The following is a 13,297-nucleotide window of genomic DNA, read 5'->3' as shown; positions in this document are numbered from 1 at the left end:
CTTTTGATCCAATTTCTCAGCACTTTCTAAATTTACTCACTATTGCAGGTGTAATGGCCATGTTTAAGGACTGTGAAGTCAGAAAGCCTCTCTCTCTCAGGATCACTAAACTCCTAATGTGTCTTGTAGAGTGGATTTACAGGTACATTTTCTCCTTTGAAATTTTAGATTTTTTGTCCCCGTTAACTATGGCAAGACAGATGTAGATGAGAAACAACCCAGGGTGAAAAATCTCAGATTTGGGACAGCCAGACTTCTGTTGAATCTTGTCTTTAGTACTGCATTAGGCTGCTAAAGAAGAAAAGAGATCTTTATCAATGAGAAGCGACTTGTTAAGCATATTGACGATGACTGTACCTGAGTGCAATTTTCTTTAAAGGCACTTAAAGCTAGTCAGAAAATCCCTTATTTTGAACAATAATGCTCAAGTAACACAGGGGTATGGTTAAGCTTTTTATGGGCAAGTCATAAGCCTTCTTATTAAAGATATGTCATTGTACGGCCAATGTCACTCCCTCGAGCATTTCTTCAAATCAATACCTTTTATTCCCTGCTAGCCTGGCTGATCAGATTGCCTGCATATCAGTCCTGACTCCAGTTCCATTAGAAGATAACAGTGCATCCCACTGCAATCCTTCAGGAATTTCTTCTGCAGCAAACCTCTCAATGTAAACAAGTCACAAGGTTATTCTGACAAATCATGAACCACACAGAAATGGTGTACCTACCCTTTCGTGTGAATGAAGTGAGATTTCTTCCCAACTGTCCATTCCTCCATATACTAAAGCATATATTTACATATATGTAAAGTAAAAAAAAATATTTTCTCAATATCATCACAGCTAATGTTTGTAAAACACATTTTTACTAGGGGCAGTATGGAGGAAATAAAGACACCATAGTGCTTTTTTTCATTAAGCTTAGCAGAACACTACTTTGAGCAAGCCATTAAACTATCAACTTGGTACTTTGTTTTCTTTTTTAAGCTCTCTAATAACTGCCTAATTGCTTTCAGGAAAAGAATTCCAGCACGAATTACATACTATACTGAGGTTATATTAAATATTCAATATTTATTTGAGATGCATTGTAATACATAAGCTATCTGCATGAATAAAACATTTTTTCCTTTAAGCAGAGTTTAGTAAAATAAAGAGCTAGCTGTTTAAAAACCTAGAGAGCTCCAACTTCATATATAGGTTTTTTCTTACATATAGTCATTTTCTTAACTTTAAGAGTGAATGTAATGAAGTAAGAAAGAGCTCAGTTTAGAAGAATCTCTTTGAAAAAAAAAAAAAAAGAGTTCTACAGAGATTTCGGGAATTGACTTTATACAATGCATGCAACAAATACAGACGTGGCTTTGTTTCTCATTTTTTTGCCAACATTACATTTCCTGAGCATTGGACAGAAGCCCCCTTCAGCTCAGCATGTGCTTCAGGCACTCAGTGAACAGATTAAGGCAAGTGATTAAAGGCCAGATCCCCAAATACGCAGCCGTGGCATTGGCCACCACGAGCAATCTCACAGAAACCGCTCGCAGGGAGTACACAGAAAAGCAGATATTTATTATTTCCAGAGCACTGAGAGCCCCCAGCTGAGAACAAGATGAGCAGTTACTCAGCAGAGAGATAAAAAAGATCCCCAGGACAGTGGCTATCACAAGAAAAGCACACAGGCAGAAGATACCTGCACTTCAGTATGGCATGCAACATAATGCTCTCCATATTCCCCTGTGCCAGTCTCATTTCCTATCTGTCCTTGGGAATAGCTTACAAGTGTTATTTGATCTTGGATAAATAGTCTTAGATAGGTGTATTCTTGGGGACTGGGCAGGGCTGAGGCAAACAGTTCAAACAAAGAATGATAAGGTTTTTGCAGTAGTTGCTTAGTTGGAAACTATTTTGCATCCATAATTGCATGGCTCCCAGTTATGAAAAGACATCAAGGAAAAAGTGAAGGAATTTGGCTGTACAGCTCTTTGAAAGTTTTCTGCTTAAATCATACTTTGTTTCTGACTGTGAGGAAGAACAAAACTGAGATAGATCTGTTTCATGAGCTGCCACTATAAATCCTATGCCAGTATTCTAGACCTTCAGTATCAGTCCAACACCTCTACTCAGTTTTTGAAGTCTGGCACTTTCCTGCAGCTTTCTCACATTATCATCTTTTAAACATTTGACATTTGACCCTTCCCAGCTTCTTGCGTATTTCCTTACAACACACAATGGCAGTAAAAAAATGGAAGGATGAGAAATACTATCAAGTTTACATTACTTGAAATGAAGACAACCTTTTTCTAACTAATTAGCAGCGGGAAGATATAAAGTCTCATTGAGCTTGTTTTATCAGCATTGAAAAAAAAGGTGTGAAGGGGAAAGTCAAAAGGTGGCAACAAAAGGTATTAGCACAAATTATTTGCAGATAGGTTGTGCAGCAGAGTCCAGGCATGCTCATGGACTGTGCTGCACTGGCACCATAACCAAAAGAAGTCAAGATCCAAGAGGAGAGGAAGGTCTGCAGTGTCAGCATGTCACTAAACATTCAGGGAGAATGGGGCCAGGGTAAATGTTTTTCTGCCAGCAGTGTGTCATTTTTCTCTAGCCCTGCTCGAGGGACTACCTTTGCTAGGAGAAAAAGAGCTACAGATATGTGTGGCTCACACTGAGAGCAATGATTGCATGATGGGGAAAACAGACACACAACACAAGAGGGATCTGGACACAGGGACACCCAATAGGATACCCTCAAAAAATATAAGATCTTTTCTAATTGTATTAAGGAACAGAGGGATGAGTTGTAGTTATTAGGATGATGGTAAAAAAAAACAACTCAAAACCATTTTCACCTCTATTTGCTTTTTAGCACCAAGACTCTAATACAATTATTTGTGTAAGCTTGCTTGTTTCTTACATGGCATCACAACTGAAATTTAGTTGGATAAGTTCCTTGCTTTTTCTTCTTGCATCAACGATGCAGAAAAAGCAAGTGAGTTATGGAACAAGCATGGGGATTTGTGCATAATTTTGGCAGCTCTGTAATTTTTTGTCCATGTTCCCTGTTACGACTAAGAACTGATCCTCATGAGAGCCCTGTGGGAATCCATGATGTGGCTTTCTGCCACCCAGTTAGAAAAGAAGGAATGCAGGATATTCCTGCAGTGCTTTTGGTAGCTGTGGCCAGGCTGGCCAGCAGCAGCAGGACACTGCCCCAGCAGCCACCTGCAGCTTTCAAACCATGAAGCAGCAGTGCTGGAGGTTGTTTGAACTCAAAATGTCCCTTAGACATTTTTGGAGGTTCCAGACCCTGGTCAGAGGCATTTGAGACCCTGGCAGGCAGCTGGAAACAGCTGTGATTTTGGGTTTGAACCATGAAATGATTTACCAACTTTGCAGGTAGAACAAGAAGTCACAAAAGTTTAGATATTATAGTAGAAGTAGTTACAAAATAGTTAGTATTGTACAAGGGGGTTTTAACACCTGTACAGGGGGGTTTTTACTTTGTACATGGGGGTCAGAGGTTTTAATATGGAGGAATGTAGGCTGGTCCTGTTCCTCCTCTTTCTTCTTCTTTGTCTCCATATTCTTGGTGATGTTGGCATTCACAGGTTGGTTTAGAGTAGAAAAGCACCATTTAATATAGGTAGTGGGTACTGGGGAAAAACAATAAACATTTAACATGTAATGTACCATATAAAAGATAACAACAGCCAGGGGCGGGGGAGAGAAGAAGAAGACAGCAGACAGAGAGGATGTCAGGGTGTGTGTGTGCCTCTGCCTGAGCTGTGAGCAAACCACAGCAGCCCCAGAAGAAAATATTTTAGATAGTTCACAATAAACTGCCTTGAGACCCAACAACAGAAACTGCTGAGTTTTCTTTGGAATCTCGGGTTGGAGGAGAGACTTTTCCACCACACGGAATCCTGAACCAGTTTGGAGTTCCAACAGACTGGTCCTTAACATCACCGTGAAGCTGCTCAATTTTTCTTCCATACCTGGGGACCCCTCTGTTCCTCTCTCCTGGCATGGGAACTGCCTGGGAAACAACTCTCATATGCAGACCGGTGGCCACAGGTTTTTTGGTTTTTTTTCTTTGTTGTTATTTTTGTTCAGGAGATGAGGGAGCATGCCTCAAGCGATGTCATTTAACACCTGTAATATAGTGAAACATGACACATCTGGCTACGTACCAAATTTCATACAACCTTTCAAGTATTTCTTTACAGAGGCACATGATTTGTAGGTATACATTTGAAATGCAAGAAATAAAAATATTGTTGATCTGTTGTATGCAATTGATGATGATATAGTTATTCACACATTTGTTCTCACAAAATGAAATAGAAAGTCCTTACATTTTGCTCAAATAGGTCAGTTGGATTTCTACTTTCTGAAATAAATTGAGTAGTAGTATTCTAAACTAAAATACAAATTTCAATCTCTGACAGCTAACATCTATTTTGCAGATAGTGTAGGCTTTGGTTAAACAGATAATCCATTAAAATGCATGTTCTGGCTGAAATTCATTTGCAGCTCACTGTTGTCATTTTTACTGAATTCACCCAAAGCTTTTCATAAGTCATACAGAGAAAAATCCCCAAGTGAACTGGTGTTTCTCCCACTTCCTCTTTCTAGTAGCTAAATATTTTGCAGAGATCCTGCATCAAGCTGACTTTTTTCTCAAGGCTTACAGGTGATTAGCTTTGAATCTTGTTCTCCCATGGTATTTAAAACCTGATTTTTCCAACATGGAATGAAAGCAAACTCTCTACAAATTAAATGCAAGCTTTACTGCCCTGAGATCCAATTAAGTATCACCAAGTACAACACAGATCTAGTCAATAGGACACAGAAAAGAGATGCTTTGCATCACTGGTTAATCAATATACACGATTCCACAATATCCACTGGCAGGAAAAGCAACATAACACCATTTATGTTAGATATTCTCTGAGATTAGTCAAGTATATTATCTTGCCTTTTACAGGTAAAGACTTCCTCTCTCCCCTTTCCTTGAGCGTGCAAAGCATACGGTGTTTTTTTGAAAAGTAGAGAGAAAAATACATTACACAATTAATGGGCAGTCACTGCATATCTTGTTTAAGAGAACAGCAAATTTCCAGGGGACTAAACAATGTTCCTTTCTGAATAAATGCCTCTGATCATTATTTGCTGTGGTAGAGCAGCTATAAAAATAAAATAAAATAAAATAAAAAAAAAAAACCAAACCACATGATTAGGTCTGATGCTCTGCTGATGTATTGCAGGCTGAAGGAAAGTTAATGGTATAGTTAGCCCCAGCCTGGCTGCCTTTCTTTTCTCATTTTCCAAGCTGCAGCATGGCATAGCCTTTAGCCAGCACAGCAACTCCCGAGTGAGAATGCATTAAACTGAGCAGATGAATGGCAGCATTTTAAAGCTAATCTGATATCCTAGACATGCTTGTGGGTTTTAAAGAGTCCACATCAGATAAAAAGGACTACTGGACACTCGAGAGCTGACATATTCTTCTAAAGAGAGGGGATGCTGAGAATTCAATTGGGCCATAGAGAATATTGTAGAAAAAAAAAAAAAAAGGATCAAAAAGGGCAAATGTAGTTTTTATATCACCAAAAAGATAAAGAACAGAGATATACAAAATCAAGCCACTCAAAAAATATGCTCAACTGAAAAGACACTTGAAAATAATTGTAAGGAGCAACTTAATACTGGAATAATTAATTCATTACAGACTTTCCTCAATTATAAACTAATGCCCCTTACATCTTAGAGATGCAAAGGGAAATTAAACTTCAGTCCTTTATTAGTAAAATTAGTGTGTTTCAAGCTCACTAAATTAAGGAAAGCTAACTCAAATTTCACTTTCATATCATTCACACACTTTTATCTCAGACTCAAGGGACTGGAAGGGTTTATATGAATTTATTGCAAGGTAGCAAATATAGTTAACACTGTGCTTTCATGTTACTATTTCTAAACTAAAGAAAAATAGAGTTACTTTCCAGCCAGATACTTCATCAAATTGCCCTTTTCCCTCAGTTCAATGTGTCTGAACATTCTTTTATAGAATTAACCTAAACTGGATATTTAATGAAAGTTTTGCAAAAGCCACAGCTAAGGTTAAATAAAAAAGTGATTGTTATTTAACTGTTCCTGCATTAGAGAAAAAAATTGAAGTGTTCAGAAAAATGATGTGGGCTTGAGTTTAGTGTTTGAGCCAGCTGCTGCATGCACACACGCACACACATTTGGAAAGATATCAACCTGACATGAATGGCATTATTCTACATTTTATTTGGGGGCACAAGCCTTAGACTGGATAACCCAGTTGTAAAATTAAATATATCAAAGGGTTCTGCAATAGAGAAAGTACCAGAATCAACTGTGTTCCTACAGCAAGATGCAGTCCCAAGGGCAAAAGTGCTTCTAGCCAGTGTCTGGTAGAAAAAAAAGAAATACAAATGGAAGTGTTTTCTGTATCCATAGGAATACTTAGCTCCACATGCCTCAGGTTAAAAACCCAGACCACTCATGACTAGCAGCTCTAACTGCTACATCTTATAGATGTGTTTGTTATCCTTTTCCACAATTCTTAGTTTACAGTTAATTTCCTCTGGGTTCAGAGGACAAATAAGGCTGAGAACATGCTGTGCCCAGGAATGCTGCTTTTCAGTTGCAGTCTAAAGAAGATAGATAACTTCCCGTGAGACAGCACCAGACATCCATTCACAGCACATTAGAGAAGGGAATCTCCCATGTAGAAGGTTCTAGTACTCTGCTTGTATAGGAAAGGGTTTCTAAAGTTCACATGGGCCCTTTGTGTTCCACATTCTACAGCACTGATTCTTCACTACATCTCTAGGAGCCCATTATTGGACTGTTACCAGTATTAAGAGGTCTGAAACACAACTGCTGCACAGTGCATGTGCTTTTATAACTCTTCATATCTTGATGAACTAACAATGGGAAAGGAAGAGAAAAAATATATAAAAGCCTTTAACAGATGGGATAGAAATTTTTCTTGATTTCATCTTATCACTTTGATAAAAGTGATTGCTAAACCAGTTCTTAATGTTAGACACCATCAGCAGACTCAGACTCAGGTAATGGAATCTCTTGGAAATGCTGAAATATCTTTGAGTTGTTTTTAGCTGGGTAACCCAAGTGCTGAAAAGTCATAGTCCCCAAATACCCATTAATAGTTATTTTTAAGGACTTTTGCTTCTGTAGAGAAGCAGAATTTTGTAGAGACTTTTTCTTCTTCTAGAGAAATAAGTAATTTTTAATGTAATATTCAGAATGCTACTCAACAGTTCTTGAAAACATTCTGAAACATGACATATGACCCTAACAATTTCAATGTGATTTAAACTTTTTTGGTCTTCTTCCTTATCCCTGTTTTCTTTAAGTCCTTTCATTTTTCTGTTCCATTCTAATAAAAGACTATTCTAAATACTTTTAAAAGTTTTGTTTAAACAATGACTTTTGTTTCTTGATGTCATTAGTCTTTCCATTAAAACAAAATGTCAATATAACCTCCTATAAAATAAAGCATATTCCAATAAACTTCCAATAAAGCAGAAGTGTATTTCAACAGTTCTGAAAAACTACCCTGCCTTATACTTTGCTTGGCTGAAGACATGGTTAAGAGCTCTATAAGCAGAGTTCCAAAATCCAGAAAACAAGTATCAGAAAATATATCATTTGGACTCTTATAGTAGCACACATATATATTATCCTTGTAGAGACATAGTTACACAGAAGATTTAATGGCTGCATGAGTTAAAGAATAAACAAATAAATGGGAAAGTAAAAAAGCCAAAACAACTCCAGAAAAGTTCAGTCATAACTGTGAGGAAATTATCAAAAGTCAGTGAGGTAAGAAAATCATTAATGGCAACCTTAAATACACAGACCTATAAGTTCTTTTTCTAAGAATCCCAAATTAATTGCAATCACTTTTCCATTGAGTGAAGGCTTTGTTGTGTTTGTTGTTCTGGCTGGGATTTTGGTGTTTTGTGATAGTCCAAATTTTTTTCTTGATGTTTATTAATGCAAACATTTTTGTGCTTGTGTCCATATTTTGATAATGTGCCATAAATATTATGATTTAGGTATATACCACATATATTTTCCCATATGTCATTCCTGTTCTAGAATAACTACTTTTGTCCTCTTTTAAGAGTCTGGGGTTTTGTCCAAGATATTAAGAAATTGTGCTATCAATCACCTCTGTTCTTACAGAGAAATTTGTAATTTATTTCAACCATCAAAAAAGCCTTATTGAGATGAAAAACAGCTTTCAAATAAATATAGTACACTCAGAAGTTTACAAAAAAAATCAGACATCATGTTTTAATTATAAATTCAAAAGAAGTAAGAATATATTCTTTGCAGTAATTTTCAATGCAATTTCTCCAATAAATGCAAAATGTGAAAGTTCACATTTACAAATTAAATTTAATAGTTAATAAAACATACCTCATTGTAAGAATCTGTTTTATCCAAATACCTACATTCATACTCAAATTTTATCTCTGGAAAAAAAATACTGAAAGTCATCTTCATGAGAAATATCAGCAACTTCTCAATGAAATTTCAGCATCAGGATTCTTTTCAGATCTTCATGTTCTCAACAGGACTATACCAACCATATTTTTTTATAGTACAATTCCTTGTGTGCAGGATACTAAAGAGTGAGAAAAAAAAACAAACATTAGATCATCCGCTTCTTTTACCAACAAAATATTCAGAAAAAAAATGGACCAAATGATACTGTTAATATACCGAAACATTGAGAATGGTGGAAGAATTTATAGCAATTAATAGCCAAGAAAGATAGATTTCTGTCTCTTAGCTAGTAAAAAAAGGTGATCATTATAGTTTTAGTAGTTAAACAAGGAGACATTTATTTAAATGTCATGAGGATTAGATCTTTTGACCACCAGAATTTAACCTTGCAATCTAATAAATCCTCTCACCATGTTCTCACGTATCAGATATTACATTTAGTGCTGACAAGGGGAAGTTGTATTTAAGGTATCCCCACTCCACCAAAGTGTATATTCTTTCAAGTATTTGAATATCAGACCGTGGCTCCTGCATGGCAACTTTGCCCTTGAAATCCAATCCTCCCAGAAGTGCACACCAGAGGAAACCCTGGTGGCTCATGGAGCCGTGTGCTTGTCCAGCTCCAGAACAGCTCCATAAAGCCACTTCTCCACCTCAGTACTCATGATCCTCAAAATTGCTTTTCTCTGTGAGCACAGATGGGCAGACAAATCCATTTGTTCTTTAGAGCCCCCATTCTGCCCAGGTTTATCAGCCATAGGCTCACCCATGCAGTTCCCAGACATACCCATATCATAGTACATATATTTTACTGCAGGAGCTGCCTGCTCACACACCCTGCTGGCTGCAGCTCTCCTGCTGCAGCTACATCGAATACAAAGTGTGTGACAATGATTGCTCACTCAGTTCTGTGCAACAAGCATATACAAGCCCATAAATTAAGAAGTATTTTACCTGTATTTTTAAACATCATTCCTTTATTTTCAAAACAAGAAAGAAAAGGAAAAGGAAAAGGAAAAGGAAAAGGAAAAGGAAAAGGAAAAGGAAAAGGAAAAGGAAAAGGAAAAGGAAAAGGAAAAGGAAAAGGAAAAGGAAAAGGAAAGAAAAAGAAGAAAAAGAAAAAAAGAAAAAGAAAAAAAAAAGAAAAAGAAAAAGAAAGAAAAAGAAAGAAAGAAAAAGAAAAAGAAAAAGAAAAAGAAAAAGAAAAAGAAAAAGAAAAAGAAAAAGAAAAAGAAAAAGAAAAAGAAAGGAAAAGAAAACCAAAAAGATGAAAAGCCATTATTTGCGACTTCACAAAATGAAGTTATATGAAGACTTAGGGCAAAGAATTTCTCAGTCATCCAGAACTCTTACTGAAATGTCACGGAGCTCCTGAACACAACACAAAGAAGTTCTGCATTATGGATTGTTGAGGTCAAAATGAGTACCATTTCCTAGAGACATTATTTTCTTTAAGATATATTCATATGTACATTTAGAGCAAACCTTGGGCTATGTTAAAAAAAAAACCAAAACCAACATTTTAAGATCTTCAACAGCTGTTATGATTCGATAGTTTTTCTGATCTATTGCTACATTTAGACCAGGATGGTTTATTACCTTCCACCTTTCACTGACAGTTGGCATATTGAAAACTTTTTTTCATCTTCCTTATTACATGCATCAGCTTAAATGATGCAAGTGTTGAAGTGAAGAGCTGAGATTGTACTGATAATATTCCTTGAGATTTTATAATGTTGGTATTAATAACAGTATGATGAAATTATACAGCATGCTGCTCATTGTATAAGCAATGACAGGAGCTATGGTGGTCTTGTCAAATTTTTTTACTAGGTAGGGGAAAAAGATACAAGTTTTTTTCACTTATCTTTTCTACACCAAGGTAGGATCTGGTCTAGCAGAATATGACCCAAAATAACAGTGTTACAGTTTATTTGAAAGTGCATAGTCAGGATGAATCTAAAAATATGTATTCTCTTACATATTTAAGATCCCTCTGCAGCTTAGATCAACCAAAAACTGAAAAGTATAAAAAGCTGTCTTGTAAAATATAAGATGTATGCACACAATCTGTGAGCTAGACAGTTTTTCTATGATTCCAAAGAGTTTATATTCAGATCCTCTCCATTCCATAGAATTAATCACTTTTTTCCTTCGATTTTTGTGACAGTTGTGATAGCACTTTTTGTTTTATTTTATCTGAGTTCTTCATTCCACTAATTCAGCAATAATTTCCTTTATTAACATGTGTCCTTAAGAGGCTTTTAATTAACAACATTGACCACTTGTCTCAAATTGACTCAAAGCTCTCCACAGGTACATGAAAGGGAAAGTATATCTAAGCATCAAATTCAGGACCATTTCCTACTTTGTTATCCACACTAATTTTTCTATAATTAAAAAAAAAAAAAACAAACCACTTTGCTGGTGGTTTCCAATTCTTGGAAATGTGTAATAAAATACACCAATTTTGATTGAGAAATACAGGAACTGTTGACCCTAAGACTAAGGAAAAGACTGCAATGTTGAACACAGGGATGGATAAGAGTTAGGAAATTCTTTATATTTTTAAATCCATATGGCATAGAGTTAGTTTGTATAATTCGTGAAGCTTGTCAATATTAGTTAATTCCATCTTTATATTGCTAAATGATTCAGTGAACTAAGAACGAATTAACTTTTTAGCTCCAAAAACTTACGCAAAGTGTTTCTTCTTTTCCCCAGAATGTGATAATGGTTCTGTATCATCTTTTCTGGGAATATCAACAAAATCCAAGCCTGGGAGCTTTAGAACTTACAAGAAATTGTAACTCCATTTACTTGAGTACAAAACAACGTTCTTTGCAGAAGTGCTCTGAAATGTGGCTGAATTTTTCCATTTTTAATTTTGCACTCCTTCATTCCCTAGTAAATTCTCAAACTGCAGTTAGAGATGCAAAACAGCAAGAAAGGGGGTAGATTGGCTGTGTTAGAGTAAAATTTTGATTTAGTAATCATGACTAAAATAAACCACCAGGAATTGTCTCCATACAACCTGGGGAAGCAGAGGCATTTTTTTGAAGTCTTCTACAAGAAATTGAATGCTAGAGGACAGAAAATGCCAATAAACAGTTAAAAAAAAAATCATAAAACCCAAAATATGAAGTTAATACCCTAAAATCATGCATAAAATACAGAACAATTGGGCCAGATGGATATAGCTACATACCTGGTGCTGGGAATCCAAACATCAAACAGCTGAAATCTAGGGGCAGCCCTTCAGGCTAATCAGAATCTGATCCCATCATCTGAAAGTCCCTTGGCAGCCAAATGAGAGAAGATGAATGAGGAAAGGAGGTAAAATTAAAATGAACATATAAATAAAACAAGCCTTGGATAAGAGTTGGAGGTTTTGAAACAGAATTAATTGCACTGATTGATGTAGCTAGTTTTCAGGTTGCTAGAGAGCATTGATGTGGTGACTGTTGATAAATGTGCAGGAATTTAAAGCATTAACCCACACCATAACTGAAAAATTTATTATTCTTGCACCTATGTGAATTGGTGCACCCAGGCAAAAAAATTCTTCATTCTTCCTCTATTAACCTTACTAACAAATATCAGTACTCCTACCTTGAGCACGAGTGAATGCTTCTAATTCTTTCTAAATGGAACTGATCTATTTTTGGACTACTAAGAACAAAGTACTGCAGAGTGCACTCCAGTCATACGGGAGAGGCGTCTGTCAATAACATCCCTGGAGAGAATTTTCCTCTGTATCCCATAAGCAATTATTTCACTACCCTTTGTTTTCAGAGTTCAGCCCTCAGCCAGTGGGCAGCTAGGCACCAATTATTGCCTTAAACTTGCCCCTGCATGGATAGGTAGTCGAGGTGCCAAGCAAAAGAAATAATTAAAAACAAAATCCCTGTAAGCAGCAGAGCTCATCAGTAATAGTATATAGAGGCAGTGATACTCCTGTTGTGGTTTGCAGGAAGAAGTACTGGTTTGTAGCCTAAAACCATATGTAGATCAGACAGGGGGTATATTTCTAGAGATGATATTGTTCTCTCCTGCCTCTGAAACTATCACCACCCTGCTTGAGCTGCTTTTTGAAACCAAGTCCAACAGAAGCTTTCTCTTGGATTTAAGGATAGCATAAGGACAAAAATTAGCTACAAATTGCTGCTGTGAAATGTGAAGTATTTTCATGACTGTCATGCTTAACCCCAGTTGGCAATTAAGCAGCACACAGGCACTAAATTTTTCCCTGTGTTAGGAATCAGAGTGGTAAAAGTGAGAAAAGTTGTGGATCGACACAAAGACATTTAATGGGGAAAGCAAAAGCCGGGTGTGCAAACAAAGCAAAACAAGGAATTCATTCACTGCTTCCCATGCTTGGGCAGGTGTTCAGCCATTCCCAGGACAGCAGGGCTTTATCACACGTCCTGGTGACTTGGGAAGACAAAATGCCATCACCCCAAATATTCCCCTCCTTCTTCCCTCAACTTTAGATGCTGAGCATGGTGACTTACATTACGGAATGTCCCTTTGGACAGCCGAGCTCAGCTGTCCTGGCTGTGTCTGCTCCCAGCTCTGGGCACTGCCAGCTCACTCCCTGGTGGGGCAGTCTGAGAGAGTCACTACCTCCAGCACTTCTCAGTGATCCCCACAACATCCCTGGAAACACTGGCAGTTTCCAGCAAAAAAAACACTGCCCTATGCAAACTACTGTGAAGAAAAGAGCT

Source organism: Lonchura striata, chromosome 1 (genome assembly GCF_050655825.1).
Source record: "Lonchura striata isolate lonStrDom1 chromosome 1, ASM5065582v1, whole genome shotgun sequence".
NCBI lineage: Eukaryota > Metazoa > Chordata > Aves > Passeriformes > Estrildidae > Lonchura > Lonchura striata.
Note: the sequence above shows the minus strand (reverse complement) of the source record.